The 21,965-nt window shown below is 48.9% G+C and overlaps 9 non-coding genes across 9 annotated transcripts; all 9 read right to left on the reverse strand.

Annotated features, from left to right (window-relative positions):
* Positions 1 to 1,476: 1,476 nt before the first annotated feature.
* Positions 1,477 to 1,595, reverse strand: LOC148431457 (5S ribosomal RNA). Its single transcript, XR_015877113.1, has one exon. It is a non-coding gene; the product is annotated as a 5S ribosomal RNA (ribosomal RNA).
* A 2,155-nt stretch (positions 1,596 to 3,750) lies between these two features.
* Positions 3,751 to 3,869, reverse strand: LOC148431458 (5S ribosomal RNA). Its single transcript, XR_015877114.1, has one exon. It is a non-coding gene; the product is annotated as a 5S ribosomal RNA (ribosomal RNA).
* Positions 3,870 to 6,044: 2,175 nt separating this feature from the next.
* On the reverse strand, positions 6,045 to 6,163 carry LOC148431459 (5S ribosomal RNA). Its single transcript, XR_015877148.1, has one exon. It is a non-coding gene; the product is annotated as a 5S ribosomal RNA (ribosomal RNA).
* Positions 6,164 to 8,334: 2,171 nt separating this feature from the next.
* LOC148431460 (5S ribosomal RNA) lies at positions 8,335 to 8,453 on the reverse strand. Its single transcript, XR_015877115.1, has one exon. It is a non-coding gene; the product is annotated as a 5S ribosomal RNA (ribosomal RNA).
* Positions 8,454 to 10,613: 2,160 nt separating this feature from the next.
* Positions 10,614 to 10,732, reverse strand: LOC148431461 (5S ribosomal RNA). The gene has a single exon (XR_015877116.1). It is a non-coding gene; the product is annotated as a 5S ribosomal RNA (ribosomal RNA).
* A 2,163-nt stretch (positions 10,733 to 12,895) lies between these two features.
* Positions 12,896 to 13,014, reverse strand: LOC148431462 (5S ribosomal RNA). Its single transcript, XR_015877117.1, has one exon. It is a non-coding gene; the product is annotated as a 5S ribosomal RNA (ribosomal RNA).
* Positions 13,015 to 15,173: 2,159 nt separating this feature from the next.
* On the reverse strand, positions 15,174 to 15,292 carry LOC148431463 (5S ribosomal RNA). The gene has a single exon (XR_015877118.1). It is a non-coding gene; the product is annotated as a 5S ribosomal RNA (ribosomal RNA).
* A 2,164-nt stretch (positions 15,293 to 17,456) lies between these two features.
* LOC148431464 (5S ribosomal RNA) lies at positions 17,457 to 17,575 on the reverse strand. The gene has a single exon (XR_015877119.1). It is a non-coding gene; the product is annotated as a 5S ribosomal RNA (ribosomal RNA).
* Positions 17,576 to 19,750: 2,175 nt separating this feature from the next.
* Positions 19,751 to 19,869, reverse strand: LOC148431465 (5S ribosomal RNA). Its single transcript, XR_015877099.1, has one exon. It is a non-coding gene; the product is annotated as a 5S ribosomal RNA (ribosomal RNA).
* Between the last annotated feature and the right edge of the window lie 2,096 nt (positions 19,870 to 21,965).

The raw sequence follows: 21,965 nt of genomic DNA on the forward strand, positions 1-21,965 counted from the left end.
TAGCATTGGTGTTACACAACCATTCCTGTGCACTTCAGGTGCTGCTACTGCTGTGGTAACATTGGAGAAGTGGGCCCCCACAAAGGGCCTAGAGAAGATGGCCTCCTACTGGCCCCAGCTCCAACAGAGAAGAAGAAAAAAAGCAAAACATAGCTCCGAGTGTTCCAAGTCATCTGCCTTCCAGAGAGTGACCAGGCCCAAGCCTGCTCAGTTTGAGTGCTCAGACAAGATCAGGTACCTTCTGATTGGTGTGTCTCCAGGTGCCCGCACCAATCTAGCGTATCCTCTTCCGTTGGGTTCTGGCATCTTTTTTCCGCCAACAGCTGGTCTGTGGACTCACCAGGGACCATCAACCTGGGATGTTGTCATCATGTGGGAAATCGCAATCTTGACAGTCAAAAGGTCAATACCATCATGTCAATATGGCTAAAATGTCCACACCCCACATGTCAACACCTGCAAAATGCTGGCGCAGTCTAAATGACAACACATGAACTGTCGACACAGCTAAAATGCTGCCGTATGAAATAACGACACCGTCAAAATGTCCACAATAGAAATCTTAGGGTTAAGGTCTGGAATTGGGTGTCAACATTATGCACCTGTCAACATTTTGGCTGTCCACAATTTGAACATGTCGGCCTTTTGTTAGTGTCAACATTGTGGTTGTCAACATTCTGAGCATGAGGACATTTTGTCTGTCAATATGTTGTTCTTGTCGACATTACGGTGTCTATATAATGACTGTCAACATTGTTACTGTCGACAAAACATACCGAACTCGCATCAACCTTTAGCCAACCAGCTGATGCCGTTAAGGTCACCGCAGGTGAACATCTTGCGCTGCAGCCAGTTCCTATGTTTGCTGCGTGGCCATGTAGTAAAAAAAAGTGCAGACATGCAGGATTCACTATGACATTGCAGCCAAACAACAGATGCATTTTGGTTATGGCTCCAGACTTATGGCACTGACCTGATACTGGATAATATGGTGTCCAGCAATGTAGACCATCACTTTGAGGTCAGACACTTGGAAAGGGTATGAGGAGGCCGTATAACGTGTGCGGTGGGTGACCCTTATAGTGCACAGTCCGTTGCAGCATCTGCTGAGAAATGACTGCGCCGGAAACCCTAGGTGGGACGTAAGGCGCTGCTAAGTGCGGCCTAGTTGTGTGTGCCCTGTCAGCCATGTTGGGAATGGGGTTGCTGCTGCTGAGAGAGTGCTAGATGCTTTGGGTTGTATGCATGAAAAAAGAAGTAGGTGACATAATGGTGAAGTTTGAGTGTAGTTTTGGAAAGAGCTGGATGTGCAGCAGTCATAAATAAGTGAATAAAGGCATGAATGAGTGAGTGAGTGAGTGAGTGAGTGAGTGAGTGAGTGAGTAAAAGAAAGAGAGAAGTGTGCATTTGAAAAAGTGAAGAAGATTGAGAAGCTGTGAAGAGCGACCCCTGCTGGTTGCAGAGTAAAAAAGCAAAAGCCTACAGCACCTGGTATTCCCAGGCGGTCTCCCATCCAAGTACTAACCAGGCCTGACCCTGCTTAGCTTCCGAGATCAGACGAGATCGGGCGTGTTCAGGGTGGTGTGGCCGTAGGCAGAGACCAGACTCTCACTTGCTCCTTTTCTACTTGTCACCAGCAGCAGCCAGGATCCACCTCTCCAGCCCAGCTGCTCCTTGCTATTCACTACCTTCCACACGTTGCTTGCTGTCTGCATCACAGCACTGGGCTCTCTCCCTCCAACCCTCTCGTCTAGCCACATCTTCCTGCTGCTGCTGCTGCCTCTTTAAGCCTTTTTTACTCCCTCTTTTTTTCCTCCTTATTGCCCACACAAACATACTCTCACAACCGGCCTTACTTTGGCTTACTTCTCTCATTCATTTTACTAATCAGCAGCATCTCAAACACGTTCTTCTATCTTCACAGATGTCTGGCCCCTAGCGCCCTACAGCGGCAAGGCAATCACACCTGGATGACTAAGCGGGCAGCTTTCCCTTCAGCCTGCTTTCTCACAGGCCCTTAGTAGGTAAGCGCTGGCTTTCTTGCTTGCTTTCGTGACTTGGGCAATGGCTGGCATCGGCGACGTCTATCACAGAATGGGAAGGGCTAGAGAAAGCCTTCTTCGGGACAGCGCTCGTCTGCTCGGTGACATGTAATGGTGGCTCTCTTACTGTGGCCGGCTGAAAGCTTGGGCTGCGTTGAAGGCTTTCTTTCTTTTTCAGAGTCCAGGCCATGGGTGGAGGGATGATGGAAGCCAGGAACAAATTGTAGACTCAGGCAGGTGTCTGGAATTAGCATTGGTGTTACACAACCATTCCTGTGCACTTCAGGTGCTGCTACTGCTGTGGTAACATTGGAGAAGTGGGCCCCCACAAAGGGCCTAGAGAAGATGGCCTCCTACTGGCCCCAGCTCCAACAGAGAAGAAGAAAAAAAGCAAAACATAGCTCCGAGTGTTCCAAGTCATCTGCCTTTCAGAGAGTGACCAGGCCCAAGCCTGCTCAGTTTGAGTGCTCAGACAAGATCAGGCACCTTCTGATTGGTGTGTCTCCAGGTGCCCGCACCAATCTAGCGTATCCTCTTCCGTTGGGTTCTGGCATCTTTCTTCCGCCAACAGCTGGTCTGTGGACTCACCAGGGACCATCAACCTGGGATGTTGTCAACATGTTGGAAATCGCAATGTTGACAGTCAAAAGGTCAACACCATCATGTCGATATGGCTAAAATGTCCACACCCCACATGTCAACACCTGCAAAATGCTGGCGCAGTCTAAATGGCAACACATGAACTGTCGACACAGCTAAAATGCTGCTGTATGAAATAACGACACCGTCAAAATGTCCACAATAGAAATCTTAGGGTTAAGGTCTGGAATTGGGTGTCAACATTATGCACCTGTCAACATTTTGGCTGTCCACAATTTGAACATGTCGGTTTTTTGTTAGTGTCGACCTTGTGGTTGTCAACATTCTGAGCATGAGGACATTTTGTCTGTCAATATGTTGTTCTTGTCGACATTACGGTGTCTATATAATGACTGTCAACATTGTTACTGTCGACAAAACATACTGAACTCGCATCAACCTTTAGCCAACCAGCTGATGCCGTTAAGGTCACCGCAGGTGAACATCTTGCGCTGCAGCCAGTTCCTATGTTTGCTGCGTGGCCGTGTAGTAAAAAAAAGTGCAGACATGCAGGATTCACTATGACATTGCAGCCAAACAACAGATGCATTTTGGTTATGGCTCCAGACTTATGGCACTGACCTGATACTGGATAATATGGTGTCCAGCAATGTAGACCATCACTTTGAGGTCAGACACTTGGAAAGGGTGTGAGGAGGCCGTATAACGTGTGCGGTGGGTGACCCTTATAGTGCACAGTCCGTTGCAGCATCTGCTGAGAAATGACTGCGCCGGAAACCCTAGGTGGGACGTAAGGCGCTGCTAAGTGCGGCCTAGTTGTGTGTGCCCTGTCAGCCATGTTGGGAATGGGGTTGCTGCTGCTGAGAGAGTGCTAGATGCTTTGGGTTGTATGCATGAAAAAAGAAGTAGGTGACATAATGGTGAAGTTTGAGTGTAGTTTTGGAAAGAGCTGGATGTGCAGCAGTCATAAATAAGTGAATAAAGGCATGAATGAGTGAGTGAGTGAGTGAGTGAGTAAAAGAAAGAGAGAAGTGTGCATTTGAAAAAGTGAAGAAGATTGAGAAGCTGTGAAGAGCGACCCCTGCTGGTTGCAGCGTAAAAAAGCAAAAGCCTACAGCACCTGGTATTCCCAGGCGGTCTCCCATCCAAGTACTAACCAGGCCTGACCCTGCTTAGCTTCCGAGATCAGACGAGATCGGGCGTGTTCAGGGTGGTGTGGCCGTAGGCAGAGACCAGACTCTCACTTGCTCCTTTTCTACTTGTCACCAGCAGCAGCCAGGATCCACCTCTCCAGCCCAGCTGCTCCTTGCTATTCACTACCTTCCACACGTTGCTTGCTGTCTGCATCACAGCACTGGGCTCTCTCCCTCCAACCCTCTCGTCTAGCCACATCTTCCTGCTGCTGCTGCTGCCTCTTTAAGCCTTTTTTACTCCCTCTTTTTTTCCTCCTTATTGCCCACACAAACATACTCTCACAACCGGCCTTACTTTGGCTTACTTCTCTCATTCATTTTACTAATCAGCAGCATCTCAAACACGTTCTTCTATCTTCACAGATGTCTGGCCCCTAGCGCCCTACAGCGGCAAGGCAATCACACCTGGATGACTAAGCGGGCAGCTTTCCCTTCAGCCTGCTTTCTCACAGGCCCTTAGTAGGTAAGCGCTGGCTTTCTTGCTTGCTTTCGTGACTTGGGCAATGGCTGGCATCGGCGACGTCTATCACAGAATGGGAAGGGCTAGAGAAAGCCTTCATCGGGACAGCGCTCGTCTGCTCGGTGACATGGAATGGTGGCTCTCTTACTGTGGCCGGCTGAAAGCTTGGGCTGCGTTGAAGGCTTTCTTTCTTTTTCAGAGTCCAGGCCATGGGTGGAGGGATGATGGAAGCCAGGAACAAATTGTAGACTCAGACAGGTGTCTGGAATTAGCATTGGTGTTACACAACCATTCCTGTGCACTTCAGGTGCTGCTACTGCTGTGGTAACATTGGAGAAGTGGGCCCCCACAAAGGGCCTAGAGAAGATGGCCTCCTACTGGCCCCAGCTCCAACAGAGAAGAAGAAAAAAAGCAAAACATAGCTCCGAGTGTTCCAAGTCATCTGCCTTCCAGAGAGTGACCAGGCCCAAGCCTGCTCAGTTTGAGTGCTCAGACAAGATCAGGTACCTTCTGATTGGTGTGTCTCCAGGTGCCCGCACCAATCTAGCGTATCCTCTTCCGTTGGGTTCTGGCATCTTTCTTCCGCCAACAGCTGGTCTGTGGACTCACCAGGGACCATCAACCTGGGATGTTGTCATCATGTGGGAAATCGCAATCTTGACAGTCAAAAGGTCAATACCATCATGTCAATATGGCTAAAATGTCCACACCCCACATGTCAACACCTGCAAAATGCTGGCGCAGTCTAAATGACAACACATGAACTGTCGACACAGCTAAAATGCTGCCGTATGAAATAACGACACCGTCAAAATGTCCACAATAGAAATCTTAGGGTTAAGGTCTGGAATTGGGTGTCAACATTATGCACCTGTCAACATTTTGGCTGTCCACAATTTGAACATGTCGGCCTTTTGTTAGTGTCAACATTGTGGTTGTCAACATTCTGAGCATGAGGACATTTTGTCTGTCAATATGTTGTTCTTGTCGACATTACGGTGTCTATATAATGACTGTCAACATTGTTACTGTCGACAAAACATACCGAACTCGCATCAACCTTTAGCCAACCAGCTGATGCCGTTAAGGTCACCGCAGGTGAACATCTTGCGCTGCAGCCAGTTCCTATGTTTGCTGCGTGGCCATGTAGTAAAAAAAAGTGCAGACATGCAGGATTCACTATGACATTGCAGCCAAACAACAGATGCATTTTGGTTATGGCTCCAGACTTATGGCACTGACCTGATACTGGATAATATGGTGTCCAGCAATGTAGACCATCACTTTGAGGTCAGACACTTGGAAAGGGTATGAGGAGGCCGTATAACGTGTGCGGTGGGTGACCCTTATAGTGCACAGTCCGTTGCAGCATCTGCTGAGAAATGACTGCGCCGGAAACCCTAGGTGGGACGTAAGGCGCTGCTAAGTGCGGCCTAGTTGTGTGTGCCCTGTCAGCCATGTTGGGAATGGGGTTGCTGCTGCTGAGAGAGTGCTAGATGCTTTGGGTTGTATGCATGAAAAAAGAAGTAGGTGACATAATGGTGAAGTTTGAGTGTAGTTTTGGAAAGAGCTGGATGTGCAGCAGTCATAAATAAGTGAATAAAGGCATGAATGAGTGAGTGAGTGAGTGAGTGAGTGAGTGAGTGAGTGAGTGAGTAAAAGAAAGAGAAAAGTGTGCATTTGAAAAAGTGAAGAAGATTGAGAAGCTGTGAAGAGCGACCCCTGCTGGTTGCAGCGTAAAAAAGCAAAAGCCTACAGCACCTGGTATTCCCAGGCGGTCTCCCATCCAAGTACTAACCAGGCCTGACCCTGCTTAGCTTCCGAGATCAGACGAGATCAGGCGTGTTCAGGGTGGTGTGGCCGTAGGCAGAGACCAGGCTCTCACTTGCTCCTTTTCTACTTGTCACCAGCAGCAGCCAGGATCCACCTCTCCAGCCCAGCTGCTCCTTGCTATTCACTACCTTCCACACGTTGCTTGCTGTCTGCATCACAGCACTGGGCTCTCTCCCTCCAACCCTCTCGTCTAGCCACATCTTCCTGCTGCTGCTGCTGCCTCTTTAAGCCTTTTTTAGTCCCTCTTTTTTTCCTCCTTATTGCCCACACAAACATACTCTCACAACCTGCCTTACTTTGGCTTACTTCTCTCATTCATTTTACTAATCAGCAGCATCTCAAACACGTTCTTCTATCTTCACAGATGTCTGGTCCCTAGCGCCTTACAGCGGCAAGGCAATCACACCTGGATGACTAAGCGGGCAGCTTTCCCTTCAGCCTGCTTTCTCACAGGCCCTTAGTAGGTAAGCGCTGGCTTTCTTGCTTGCTTTCGTGACTTGGGCAATGGTTGGCATCGGCGACGTCTATCACAGAATGGGAAGGGCTAGAGAAAGCCTTCTTCGGGACAGCGCTCGTCTGCTCGGTGACATGTAATGGTGGCTCTCTTACTGTGGCCGGCTGAAAGCTTGGGCTGCGTTGAAGGCTTTCTTTCTTTTTCAGAGTCCAGGCCATGGGTGGAGGGATGATGGAAGCCAGGAACAAATTGTAGACTCAGGCAGGTGTCTGGAATTAGCATTGGTGTTACACAACCATTCCTGTGCACTTCAGGTGCTGCTACTGCTGTGGTAACATTGGAGAAGTGGGCCCCCACAAAGGGCCTAGAGAAGATGGCCTCCTACTGGCCCCAGCTCCAACAGAGAAGAAGAAAAAAAGCAAAACATAGCTCCGAGTGTTCCAAGTCATCTGCCTTCCAGAGAGTGACCAGGCCCAAGCCTGCTCAGTTTGAGTGCTCAGACAAGATCAGGCACCTTCTGATTGGTGTGTCTCCAGGTGCCCGCACCAATCTAGCGTATCCTCTTCCGTTGGGTTCTGGCATCTTTCTTCCGCCAACAGCTGGTCTGTGGACTCACCAGGGACCATCAACCTGGGATGTTGTCAACATGTTGGAAATCGCAATGTTGACAGTCAAAAGGTCAACACCATCATGTCGATATGGCTAAAATGTCCACACCCCACATGTCAACACCTGCAAAATGCTGGCGCAGTCTAAATGACAACACATGAACTGTCGACACAGCTAAAATGCTGCCGTATGAAATAACGACACCGTCAAAATGTCCACAATAGAAATCTTAGGGTTAAGGTCTGGAATTGGGTGTCAACATTATGCACCTGTCAACATTTTGGCTGTCCACAATTTGAACATGTCGGCCTTTTGTTAGTGTCAACATTGTGGTTGTCAACATTCTGAGCATGAGGACATTTTGTCTGTCAATATGTTGTTCTTGTCGACATTACGGTGTCTATATAATGACTGTCAACATTGTTACTGTCGACAAAACATACCGAACTCGCATCAACCTTTAGCCAACCAGCTGATGCCGTTAAGGTCACCGCAGGTGAACATCTTGCGCTGCAGCCAGTTCCTATGTTTGCTGCGTGGCCATGTAGTAAAAAAAAGTGCAGACATGCAGGATTCACTATGACATTGCAGCCAAACAACAGATGCATTTTGGTTATGGCTCCAGACTTATGGCACTGACCTGATACTGGATAATATGGTGTCCAGCAATGTAGACCATCACTTTGAGGTCAGACACTTGGAAAGGGTATGAGGAGGCCGTATAACGTGTGCGGTGGGTGACCCTTATAGTGCACAGTCCGTTGCAGCATCTGCTGAGAAATGACTGCGCCGGAAACCCTAGGTGGGACGTAAGGCGCTGCTAAGTGCGGCCTAGTTGTGTGTGCCCTGTCAGCCATGTTGGGAATGGGGTTGCTGCTGCTGAGAGAGTGCTAGATGCTTTGGGTTGTATGCATGAAAAAAGAAGTAGGTGACATAATGGTGAAGTTTGAGTGTAGTTTTGGAAAGAGCTGGATGTGCAGCAGTCATAAATAAGTGAATAAAGGCATGAATGAGTGAGTGAGTGAGTGAGTGAGTGAGTGAGTGAGTGAGTAAAAGAAAGAGAGAAGTGTGCATTTGAAAAAGTGAAGAAGATTGAGAAGCTGTGAAGAGCGACCCCTGCTGGTTGCAGAGTAAAAAAGCAAAAGCCTACAGCACCTGGTATTCCCAGGCGGTCTCCCATCCAAGTACTAACCAGGCCTGACCCTGCTTAGCTTCCGAGATCAGACGAGATCGGGCGTGTTCAGGGTGGTGTGGCCGTAGGCAGAGACCAGGCTCTCACTTGCTCCTTTTCTACTTGTCACCAGCAGCAGCCAGGATCCACCTCTCCAGCCCAGCTGCTCCTTGCTATTCACTACCTTCCACACGTTGCTTGCTGTCTGCATCACAGCACTGGGCTCTCTCCCTCCAACCCTCTCGTCTAGCCACATCTTGCTACTGCTGCTGCTGCCTCTTTAAGCCTTTTTTACTCCCTCTTTTTTTCCTCCTTATTGCCCAACACAAACATACTCTCACAACCTGCCTTACTTTGGCTTACTTCTCTCATTCATTTTACTAATCAGCAGCATCTCAAACACGTTCTTCTATCTTCACAGATGTCTGGCCCCTAGCGCCCTACAGCGGCAAGGCAATCACACCTGGATGACTAAGCGGGCAGCTTTCCCTTCAGCCTGCTTTCTCACAGGCCCTTAGTAGGTAAGCGCTGGCTTTCTTGCTTGCTTTCGTGACTTGGGCAATGGCTGGCATCGGCGACGTCTATCACAGAATGGGAAGGGCTAGAGAAAGCCTTCTTCGGGACAGCGCTCGTCTGCTCGGTGACATGGAATGGTGGCTCTCTTACTGTGGCCGGCTGAAAGCTTGGGCTGCGTTGAAGGCTTTCTTTCTTTTTCAGAGTCCAGGCCATGGGTGGAGGGATGATGGAAGCCAGGAACAAATTGTAGACTCAGACAGGTGTCTGGAATTAGCATTGGTGTTACACAACCATTCCTGTGCACTTCAGGTGCTGCTACTGCTGTGGTAACATTGGAGAAGTGGGCCCCCACAAAGGGCCTAGAGAAGATGGCCTCCTACTGGCCCCAGCTCCAACAGAGAAGAAGAAAAAAAGCAAAACATAGCTCCGAGTGTTCCAAGTCATCTGCCTTCCAGAGAGTGACCAGGCCCAAGCCTGCTCAGTTTGAGTGCTCAGACAAGATCAGGTACCTTCTGATTGGTGTGTCTCCAGGTGCCCGCACCAATCTAGCGTATCCTCTTCCGTTGGGTTCTGGCATCTTTCTTCCGCCAACAGCTGGTCTGTGGACTCACCAGGGACCATCAACCTGGGATGTTGTCATCATGTGGGAAATCGCAATCTTGACAGTCAAAAGGTCAATACCATCATGTCAATATGGCTAAAATGTCCACACCCCACATGTCAACACCTGCAAAATGCTGGCGCAGTCTAAATGACAACACATGAACTGTCGACACAGCTAAAATGCTGCCGTATGAAATAACGACACCGTCAAAATGTCCACAATAGAAATCTTAGGGTTAAGGTCTGGAATTGGGTGTCAACATTATGCACCTGTCAACATTTTGGCTGTCCACAATTTGAACATGTCGGCCTTTTGTTAGTGTCAACATTGTGGTTGTCAACATTCTGAGCATGAGGACATTTTGTCTGTCAATATGTTGTTCTTGTCGACATTACGGTGTCTATATAATGACTGTCAACATTGTTACTGTCGACAAAACATACCGAACTCGCATCAACCTTTAGCCAACCAGCTGATGCCGTTAAGGTCACCGCAGGTGAACATCTTGCGCTGCAGCCAGTTCCTATGTTTGCTGCGTGGCCGTGTAGTAAAAAAAAGTGCAGACATGCAGGATTCACTATGACATTGCAGCCAAACAACAGATGCATTTTGGTTATGGCTCCAGACTTATGGCACTGACCTGATACTGGATAATATGGTGTCCAGCAATGTAGACCATCACTTTGAGGTCAGACACTTGGAAAGGGTGTGAGGAGGCCGTATAACGTGTGCGGTGGGTGACCCTTATAGTGCACAGTCCGTTGCAGCATCTGCTGAGAAATGACTGCGCCGGAAACCCTAGGTGGGACGTAAGGCGCTGCTAAGTGCGGCCTAGTTGTGTGTGCCCTGTCAGCCATGTTGGGAATGGGGTTGCTGCTGCTGAGAGAGTGCTAGATGCTTTGGGTTGTATGCATGAAAAAAGAAGTAGGTGACATAATGGTGAAGTTTGGGTGTAGTTTTGGAAAGAGCTGGATGTGCAGCAGTCATAAATAAGTGAATAAAGGCATGAATGAGTGAGTGAGTGAGTGAGTGAGTGAGTAAAAGAAAGAGAGAAGTGTGCATTTGAAAAAGTGAAGAAGATTGAGAAGCTGTGAAGAGCGACCCCTGCTGGTTGCAGAGTAAAAAAGCAAAAGCCTACAGCACCTGGTATTCCCAGGCGGTCTCCCATCCAAGTACTAACCAGGCCTGACCCTGCTTAGCTTCCGAGATCAGACGAGATCGGGCGTGTTCAGGGTGGTGTGGCCGTAGGCAGAGACCAGACTCTCACTTGCTCCTTTTCTACTTGTCACCAGCAGCAGCCAGGATCCACCTCTCCAGCCCAGCTGCTCCTTGCTATTCACTACCTTCCACACGTTGCTTGCTGTCTGCATCACAGCACTGGGCTCTCTCCCTCCAACCCTCTCGTCTAGCCACATCTTCCTGCTGCTGCTGCTGCCTCTTTAAGCCTTTTTTACTCCCTCTTTTTTTCCTCCTTATTGCCCACACAAACATACTCTCACAACCTGCCTTACTTTGGCTTACTTCTCTCATTCATTTTACTAATCAGCAGCATCTCAAACACGTTCTTCTATCTTCACAGATGTCTGGCCCCTAGCGCCCTACAGCGGCAAGGCAATCACACCTGGATGACTAAGCGGGCAGCTTTCCCTTCAGCCTGCTTTCTCACAGGCCCTTAGTAGGTAAGCGCTGGCTTTCTTGCTTGCTTTCGTGACTTGGGCAATGGCTGGCATCGGCGACGTCTATCACAGAATGGGAAGGGCTAGAGAAAGCCTTCATCGGGACAGCGCTCGTCTGCTCGGTGACATGGAATGGTGGCTCTCTTACTGTGGCCGGCTGAAAGCTTGGGCTGCGTTGAAGGCTTTCTTTCTTTTTCAGAGTCCAGGCCATGGGTGGAGGGATGATGGAAGCCAGGAACAAATTGTAGACTCAGACAGGTGTCTGGAATTAGCATTGGTGTTACACAACCATTCCTGTGCACTTCAGGTGCTGCTACTGCTGTGGTAACATTGGAGAAGTGGGCCCCCACAAAGGGCCTAGAGAAGATGGCCTCCTACTGGCCCCAGCTCCAACAGAGAAGAAGAAAAAAAGCAAAACATAGCTCCGAGTGTTCCAAGTCATCTGCCTTCCAGAGAGTGACCAGGCCCAAGCCTGCTCAGTTTGAGTGCTCAGACAAGATCAGGTACCTTCTGATTGGTGTGTCTCCAGGTGCCCGCACCAATCTAGCGTATCCTCTTCCGTTGGGTTCTGGCATCTTTCTTCCGCCAACAGCTGGTCTGTGGACTCACCAGGGACCATCAACCTGGGATGTTGTCATCATGTGGGAAATCGCAATCTTGACAGTCAAAAGGTCAATACCATCATGTCAATATGGCTAAAATGTCCACACCCCACATGTCAACACCTGCAAAATGCTGGCGCAGTCTAAATGACAACACATGAACTGTCGACACAGCTAAAATGCTGCCGTATGAAATAACGACACCGTCAAAATGTCCACAATAGAAATCTTAGGGTTAAGGTCTGGAATTGGGTGTCAACATTATGCACCTGTCAACATTTTGGCTGTCCACAATTTGAACATGTCGGCCTTTTGTTAGTGTCAACATTGTGGTTGTCAACATTCTGAGCATGAGGACATTTTGTCTGTCAATATGTTGTTCTTGTCGACATTACGGTGTCTATATAATGACTGTCAACATTGTTACTGTCGACAAAACATACCGAACTCGCATCAACCTTTAGCCAACCAGCTGATGCCGTTAAGGTCACCGCAGGTGAACATCTTGCGCTGCAGCCAGTTCCTATGTTTGCTGCGTGGCCGTGTAGTAAAAAAAAGTGCAGACATGCAGGATTCACTATGACATTGCAGCCAAACAACAGATGCATTTTGGTTATGGCTCCAGACTTATGGCACTGACCTGATACTGGATAATATGGTGTCCAGCAATGTAGACCATCACTTTGAGGTCAGACACTTGGAAAGGGTGTGAGGAGGCCGTATAACGTGTGCGGTGGGTGACCCTTATAGTGCACAGTCCGTTGCAGCATCTGCTGAGAAATGACTGCGCCGGAAACCCTAGGTGGGACGTAAGGCGCTGCTAAGTGCGGCCTAGTTGTGTGTGCCCTGTCAGCCATGTTGGGAATGGGGTTGCTGCTGCTGAGAGAGTGCTAGATGCTTTGGGTTGTATGCATGAAAAAAGAAGTAGGTGACATAATGGTGAAGTTTGGGTGTAGTTTTGGAAAGAGCTGGATGTGCAGCAGTCATAAATAAGTGAATAAAGGCATGAATGAGTGAGTGAGTGAGTGAGTGAGTGAGTGAGTAAAAGAAAGAGAGAAGTGTGCATTTGAAAAAGTGAAGAAGATTGAGAAGCTGTGAAGAGCGACCCCTGCTGGTTGCAGAGTAAAAAAGCAAAAGCCTACAGCACCTGGTATTCCCAGGCGGTCTCCCATCCAAGTACTAACCAGGCCTGACCCTGCTTAGCTTCCGAGATCAGACGAGATCGGGCGTGTTCAGGGTGGTGTGGCCGTAGGCAGAGACCAGACTCTCACTTGCTCCTTTTCTACTTGTCACCAGCAGCAGCCAGGATCCACCTCTCCAGCCCAGCTGCTCCTTGCTATTCACTACCTTCCACACGTTGCTTGCTGTCTGCATCACAGCACTGGGCTCTCTCCCTCCAACCCTCTCGTCTAGCCACATCTTCCTGCTGCTGCTGCTGCCTCTTTAAGCCTTTTTTACTCCCTCATTTTTTCCTCCTTATTGCCCACACAAACATACTCTCACAACCGGCCTTACTTTGGCTTACTTCTCTCATTCATTTTACTAATCAGCAGCATCTCAAACACGTTCTTCTATCTTCACAGATGTCTGGCCCCTAGCGCCCTACAGCGGCAAGGCAATCACACCTGGATGACTAAGCGGGCAGCTTTCCCTTCAGCCTGCTTTCTCACAGGCCCTTAGTAGGTAAGCGCTGGCTTTCTTGCTTGCTTTCGTGACTTGGGCAATGGCTGGCATCGGCGACGTCTATCACAGAATGGGAAGGGCTAGAGAAAGCCTTCATCGGGACAGCGCTCGTCTGCTCGGTGACATGGAATGGTGGCTCTCTTACTGTGGCCGGCTGAAAGCTTGGGCTGCGTTGAAGGCTTTCTTTCTTTTTCAGAGTCCAGGCCATGGGTGGAGGGATGATGGAAGCCAGGAACAAATTGTAGACTCAGACAGGTGTCTGGAATTAGCATTGGTGTTACACAACCATTCCTGTGCACTTCAGGTGCTGCTACTGCTGTGGTAACATTGGAGAAGTGGGCCCCCACAAAGGGCCTAGAGAAGATGGCCTCCTACTGGCCCCAGCTCCAACAGAGAAGAAGAAAAAAAGCAAAACATAGCTCCGAGTGTTCCAAGTCATCTGCCTTCCAGAGAGTGACCAGGCCCAAGCCTGCTCAGTTTGAGTGCTCAGACAAGATCAGGTACCTTCTGATTGGTGTGTCTCCAGGTGCCCGCACCAATCTAGCGTATCCTCTTCCGTTGGGTTCTGGCATCTTTCTTCCGCCAACAGCTGGTCTGTGGACTCACCAGGGACCATCAACCTGGGATGTTGTCATCATGTGGGAAATCGCAATCTTGACAGTCAAAAGGTCAATACCATCATGTCAATATGGCTAAAATGTCCACACCCCACATGTCAACACCTGCAAAATGCTGGCGCAGTCTAAATGACAACACATGAACTGTCGACACAGCTAAAATGCTGCCGTATGAAATAACGACACCGTCAAAATGTCCACAATAGAAATCTTAGGGTTAAGGTCTGGAATTGGGTGTCAACATTATGCACCTGTCAACATTTTGGCTGTCCACAATTTGAACATGTCGGCCTTTTGTTAGTGTCAACATTGTGGTTGTCAACATTCTGAGCATGAGGACATTTTGTCTGTCAATATGTTGTTCTTGTCGACATTACGGTGTCTATATAATGACTGTCAACATTGTTACTGTCGACAAAACATACCGAACTCGCATCAACCTTTAGCCAACCAGCTGATGCCGTTAAGGTCACCGCAGGTGAACATCTTGCGCTGCAGCCAGTTCCTATGTTTGCTGCGTGGCCATGTAGTAAAAAAAAGTGCAGACATGCAGGATTCACTATGACATTGCAGCCAAACAACAGATGCATTTTGGTTATGGCTCCAGACTTATGGCACTGACCTGATACTGGATAATATGGTGTCCAGCAATGTAGACCATCACTTTGAGGTCAGACACTTGGAAAGGGTATGAGGAGGCCGTATAACGTGTGCGGTGGGTGACCCTTATAGTGCACAGTCCGTTGCAGCATCTGCTGAGAAATGACTGCGCCGGAAACCCTAGGTGGGACGTAAGGCGCTGCTAAGTGCGGCCTAGTTGTGTGTGCCCTGTCAGCCATGTTGGGAATGGGGTTGCTGCTGCTGAGAGAGTGCTAGATGCTTTGGGTTGTATGCATGAAAAAAGAAGTAGGTGACATAATGGTGAAGTTTGAGTGTAGTTTTGGAAAGAGCTGGATGTGCAGCAGTCATAAATAAGTGAATAAAGGCATGAATGAGTGAGTGAGTGAGTGAGTGAGTGAGTAAAAGAAAGAGAAAAGTGTGCATTTGAAAAAGTGAAGAAGATTGAGAAGCTGTGAAGAGCGACCCCTGCTGGTTGCAGCGTAAAAAAGCAAAAGCCTACAGCACCTGGTATTCCCAGGCGGTCTCCCATCCAAGTACTAACCAGGCCTGACCCTGCTTAGCTTCCGAGATCAGACGAGATCGGGCGTGTTCAGGGTGGTGTGGCCGTAGGCAGAGACCAGGCTCTCACTTGCTCCTTTTCTACTTGTCACCAGCAGCAGCCAGGATCCACCTCTCCAGCCCAGCTGCTCCTTGCTATTTACTACCTTCCACACGTTGCTTGCTGTCTGCATCACAGCACTGGGCTCTCTCCCTCCAACCCTCTCGTCTAGCCACATCTTGCTACTGCTGCTGCTGCCTCTTTAAGCCTTTTTTACTCCCTCTTTTTTTCCTCCTTATTGCCCAACACAAACATACTCTCACAACCTGCCTTACTTTGGCTTACTTCTCTCATTCATTTTACTAATCAGCAGCATCTCAAACACGTTCTTCTATCTTCACAGATGTCTGGCCCCTAGCGCCCTACAGCGGCAAGGCAATCACACCTGGATGACTAAGCGGGCAGCTTTCCCTTCAGCCTGCTTTCTCACAGGCCCTTAGTAGGTAAGCGCTGGCTTTCTTGCTTGCTTTCGTGACTTGGGCAATGGCTGGCATCGGCGACGTCTATCACAGAATGGGAAGGGCTAGAGAAAGCCTTCTTCGGGACAGCGCTCGTCTGCTCGGTGACATGGAATGGTGGCTCTCTTACTGTGGCCGGCTGAAAGCTTGGGCTGCGTTGAAGGCTTTCTTTCTTTTTCAGAGTCCAGGCCATGGGTGGAGGGATGATGGAAGCCAGGAACAAATTGTAGACTCAGACAGGTGTCTGGAATTAGCATTGGTGTTACACAACCATTCCTGTGCACTTCAGGTGCTGCTACTGCTGTGGTAACATTGGAGAAGTGGGCCCCCACAAAGGGCCTAGAGAAGATGGCCTCCTACTGGCCCCAGCTCCAACAGAGAAGAAGAAAAAAAGCAAAACATAGCTCCGAGTGTTCCAAGTCATCTGCCTTCCAGAGAGTGACCAGGCCCAAGCCTGCTCAGTTTGAGTGCTCAGACAAGATCAGGTACCTTCTGATTGGTGTGTCTCCAGGTGCCCGCACCAATCTAGCGTATCCTCTTCCGTTGGGTTCTGGCATCTTTCTTCCGCCAACAGCTGGTCTGTGGACTCACCAGGGACCATCAACCTGGGATGTTGTCATCATGTGGGAAATCGCAATCTTGACAGTCAAAAGGTCAATACCATCATGTCAATATGGCTAAAATGTCCACACCCCACATGTCAACACCTGCAAAATGCTGGCGCAGTCTAAATGACAACACATGAACTGTCGACACAGCTAAAATGCTGCCGTATGAAATAACGACACCGTCAAAATGTCCACAATAGAAATCTTAGGGTTAAGGTCTGGAATTGGGTGTCAACATTATGCACCTGTCAACATTTTGGCTGTCCACAATTTGAACATGTCGGCCTTTTGTTAGTGTCAACATTGTGGTTGTCAACATTCTGAGCATGAGGACATTTTGTCTGTCAATATGTTGTTCTTGTCGACATTACGGTGTCTATATAATGACTGTCAACATTGTTACTGTCGACAAAACATACCGAACTCGCATCAACCTTTAGCCAACCAGCTGATGCCGTTAAGGTCACCGCAGGTGAACATCTTGCGCTGCAGCCAGTTCCTATGTTTGCTGCGTGGCCGTGTAGTAAAAAAAAGTGCAGACATGCAGGATTCACTATGACATTGCAGCCAAACAACAGATGCATTTTGGTTATGGCTCCAGACTTATGGCACTGACCTGATACTGGATAATATGGTGTCCAGCAATGTAGACCATCACTTTGAGGTCAGACACTTGGAAAGGGTGTGAGGAGGCCGTATAACGTGTGCGGTGGGTGACCCTTATAGTGCACAGTCCGTTGCAGCATCTGCTGAGAAATGACTGCGCCGGAAACCCTAGGTGGGACGTAAGGCGCTGCTAAGTGCGGCCTAGTTGTGTGTGCCCTGTCAGCCATGTTGGGAATGGGGTTGCTGCTGCTGAGAGAGTGCTAGATGCTTTGGGTTGTATGCATGAAAAAAGAAGTAGGTGACATAATGGTGAAGTTTGGGTGTAGTTTTGGAAAGAGCTGGATGTGCAGCAGTCATAAATAAGTGAATAAAGGCATGAATGAGTGAGTGAGTGAGTGAGTGAGTGAGTGAGTAAAAGAAAGAGAGAAGTGTGCATTTGAAAAAGTGAAGAAGATTGAGAAGCTGTGAAGAGCGACCCCTGCTGGTTGCAGAGTAAAAAAGCAAAAGCCTACAGCACCTGGTATTCCCAGGCGGTCTCCCATCCAAGTACTAACCAGGCCTGACCCTGCTTAGCTTCCGAGATCAGACGAGATCGGGCGTGTTCAGGGTGGTGTGGCCGTAGGCAGAGACCAGACTCTCACTTGCTCCTTTTCTACTTGTCACCAGCAGCAGCCAGGATCCACCTCTCCAGCCCAGCTGCTCCTTGCTATTCACTACCTTCCACACGTTGCTTGCTGTCTGCATCACAGCACTGGGCTCTCTCCCTCCAACCCTCTCGTCTAGCCACATCTTCCTGCTGCTGCTGCTGCCTCTTTAAGCCTTTTTTACTCCCTCTTTTTTTCCTCCTTATTGCCCACACAAACATACTCTCACAACCTGCCTTACTTTGGCTTACTTCTCTCATTCATTTTACTAATCAGCAGCATCTCAAACACGTTCTTCTATCTTCACAGATGTCTGGCCCCTAGCGCCCTACAGCGGCAAGGCAATCACACCTGGATGACTAAGCGGGCAGCTTTCCCTTCAGCCTGCTTTCTCACAGGCCCTTAGTAGGTAAGCGCTGGCTTTCTTGCTTGCTTTCGTGACTTGGGCAATGGCTGGCATCGGCGACGTCTATCACAGAATGGGAAGGGCTAGAGAAAGCCTTCATCGGGACAGCGCTCGTCTGCTCGGTGACATGGAATGGTGGCTCTCTTACTGTGGCCGGCTGAAAGCTTGGGCTGCGTTGAAGGCTTTCTTTCTTTTTCAGAGTCCAGGCCATGGGTGGAGGGATGATGGAAGCCAGGAACAAATTGTAGACTCAGACAGGTGTCTGGAATTAGCATTGGTGTTACACAACCATTCCTGTGCACTTCAGGTGCTGCTACTGCTGTGGTAACATTGGAGAAGTGGGCCCCCACAAAGGGCCTAGAGAAGATGGCCTCCTACTGGCCCCAGCTCCAACAGAGAAGAAGAAAAAAAGCAAAACATAGCTCCGAGTGTTCCAAGTCATCTGCCTTCCAGAGAGTGACCAGGCCCAAGCCTGCTCAGTTTGAGTGCTCAGACAAGATCAGGTACCTTCTGATTGGTGTGTCTCCAGGTGCCCGCACCAATCTAGCGTATCCTCTTCCGTTGGGTTCTGGCATCTTTCTTCCGCCAACAGCTGGTCTGTGGACTCACCAGGGACCATCAACCTGGGATGTTGTCATCATGTGGGAAATCGCAATCTTGACAGTCAAAAGGTCAATACCATCATGTCAATATGGCTAAAATGTCCACACCCCACATGTCAACACCTGCAAAATGCTGGCGCAGTCTAAATGACAACACATGAACTGTCGACACAGCTAAAATGCTGCCGTATGAAATAACGACACCGTCAAAATGTCCACAATAGAAATCTTAGGGTTAAGGTCTGGAATTGGGTGTCAACATTATGCACCTGTCAACATTTTGGCTGTCCACAATTTGAACATGTCGGCCTTTTGTTAGTGTCAACATTGTGGTTGTCAACATTCTGAGCATGAGGACATTTTGTCTGTCAATATGTTGTTCTTGTCGACATTACGGTGTCTATATAATGACTGTCAACATTGTTACTGTCGACAAAACATACCGAACTCGCATCAACCTTTAGCCAACCAGCTGATGCCGTTAAGGTCACCGCAGGTGAACATCTTGCGCTGCAGCCAGTTCCTATGTTTGCTGCGTGGCCGTGTAGTAAAAAAAAGTGCAGACATGCAGGATTCACTATGACATTGCAGCCAAACAACAGATGCATTTTGGTTATGGCTCCAGACTTATGGCACTGACCTGATACTGGATAATATGGTGTCCAGCAATGTAGACCATCACTTTGAGGTCAGACACTTGGAAAGGGTGTGAGGAGGCCGTATAACGTGTGCGGTGGGTGACCCTTATAGTGCACAGTCCGTTGCAGCATCTGCTGAGAAATGACTGCGCCGGAAACCCTAGGTGGGACGTAAGGCGCTGCTAAGTGCGGCCTAGTTGTGTGTGCCCTGTCAGCCATGTTGGGAATGGGGTTGCTGCTGCTGAGAGAGTGCTAGATGCTTTGGGTTGTATGCATGAAAAAAGAAGTAGGTGACATAATGGTGAAGTTTGGGTGTAGTTTTGGAAAGAGCTGGATGTGCAGCAGTCATAAATAAGTGAATAAAGGCATGAATGAGTGAGTGAGTGAGTGAGTGAGTGAGTGAGTGAGTGAGTGAGTAAAAGAAAGAGAGAAGTGTGCATTTGAAAAAGTGAAGAAGATTGAGAAGCTGTGAAGAGCGACCCCTGCTGGTTGCAGAGTAAAAAAGCAAAAGCCTACAGCACCTGGTATTCCCAGGCGGTCTCCCATCCAAGTACTAACCAGGCCTGACCCTGCTTAGCTTCCGAGATCAGACGAGATCGGGTGTGTTCAGGGTGGTGTGGCCGTAGGCAGAGACCAGACTCTCACTTGCTCCTTTTCTACTTGTCACCAGCAGCAGCCAGGATCCACCTCTCCAGCCCAGCTGCTCCTTGCTATTCACTACCTTCCACACGTTGCTTGCTGTCTGCATCACAGCACTGGGCTCTCTCCCTCCAACCCTCTCGTCTAGCCACATCTTCCTGCTGCTGCTGCTGCCTCTTTAAGCCTTTTTTACTCCCTCATTTTTTCCTCCTTATTGCCCACACAAACATACTCTCACAACCGGCCTTACTTTGGCTTACTTCTCTCATTCATTTTACTAATCAGCAGCATCTCAAACACGTTCTTCTATCTTCACAGATGTCTGGCCCCTAGCGCCCTACAGCGGCAAGGCAATCACACCTGGATGACTAAGCGGGCAGCTTTCCCTTCAGCCTGCTTTCTCACAGGCCCTTAGTAGGTAAGCGCTGGCTTTCTTGCTTGCTTTCGTGACTTGGGCAATGGCTGGCATCGGCGACGTCTATCACAGAATGGGAAGGGCTAGAGAAAGCCTTCATCGGGACAGCGCTCGTCTGCTCGGTGACATGGAATGGTGGCTCTCTTACTGTGGCCGGCTGAAAGCTTGGGCTGCGTTGAAGGCTTTCTTTCTTTTTCAGAGTCCAGGCCATGGGTGGAGGGATGATGGAAGCCAGGAACAAATTGTAGACTCAGACAGGTGTCTGGAATTAGCATTGGTGTTACACAACCATTCCTGTGCACTTCAGGTGCTGCTACTGCTGTGGTAACATTGGAGAAGTGGGCCCCCACAAAGGGCCTAGAGAAGATGGCCTCCTACTGGCCCCAGCTCCAACAGAGAAGAAGAAAAAAAGCAAAACATAGCTCCGAGTGTTCCAAGTCATCTGCCTTCCAGAGAGTGACCAGGCCCAAGCCTGCTCAGTTTGAGTGCTCAGACAAGATCAGGTACCTTCTGATTGGTGTGTCTCCAGGTGCCCGCACCAATCTAGCGTATCCTCTTCCGTTGGGTTCTGGCATCTTTCTTCCGCCAACAGCTGGTCTGTGGACTCACCAGGGACCATCAACCTGGGATGTTGTCATCATGTGGGAAATCGCAATCTTGACAGTCAAAAGGTCAATACCATCATGTCAATATGGCTAAAATGTCCACACCCCACATGTCAACACCTGCAAAATGCTGGCGCAGTCTAAATGACAACACATGAACTGTCGACACAGCTAAAATGCTGCCGTATGAAATAACGACACCGTCAAAATGTCCACAATAGAAATCTTAGGGTTAAGGTCTGGAATTGGGTGTCAACATTATGCACCTGTCAACATTTTGGCTGTCCACAATTTGAACATGTCGGCCTTTTGTTAGTGTCAACATTGTGGTTGTCAACATTCTGAGCATGAGGACATTTTGTCTGTCAATATGTTGTTCTTGTCGACATTACGGTGTCTATATAATGACTGTCAACATTGTTACTGTCGACAAAACATACCGAACTCGCATCAACCTTTAGCCAACCAGCTGATGCCGTTAAGGTCACCGCAGGTGAACATCTTGCGCTGCAGCCAGTTCCTATGTTTGCTGCGTGGCCATGTAGTAAAAAAAAGTGCAGACATGCAGGATTCACTATGACATTGCAGCCAAACAACAGATGCATTTTGGTTATGGCTCCAGACTTATGGCACTGACCTGATACTGGATAATATGGTGTCCAGCAATGTAGACCATCACTTTGAGGTCAGACACTTGGAAAGGGTATGAGGAGGCCGTATAACGTGTGCGGTGGGTGACCCTTATAGTGCACAGTCCGTTGCAGCATCTGCTGAGAAATGACTGCGCCGGAAACCCTAGGTGGGACGTAAGGCGCTGCTAAGTGCGGCCTAGTTGTGTGTGCCCTGTCAGCCATGTTGGGAATGGGGTTGCTGCTGCTGAGAGAGTGCTAGATGCTTTGGGTTGTATGCATGAAAAAAGAAGTAGGTGACATAATGGTGAAGTTTGAGTGTAGTTTTGGAAAGAGCTGGATGTGCAGCAGTCATAAATAAGTGAATAAAGGCATGAATGAGTGAGTGAGTGAGTGAGTGAGTGAGTAAAAGAAAGAGAAAAGTGTGCATTTGAAA

The sequence above is a fragment of the Taudactylus pleione genome, unplaced genomic scaffold, assembly GCF_031769625.1.
Source record: "Taudactylus pleione unplaced genomic scaffold, aTauple2 ptg002260l, whole genome shotgun sequence".
Classification (NCBI taxonomy): Eukaryota; Metazoa; Chordata; class Amphibia; order Anura; family Myobatrachidae; genus Taudactylus; species Taudactylus pleione.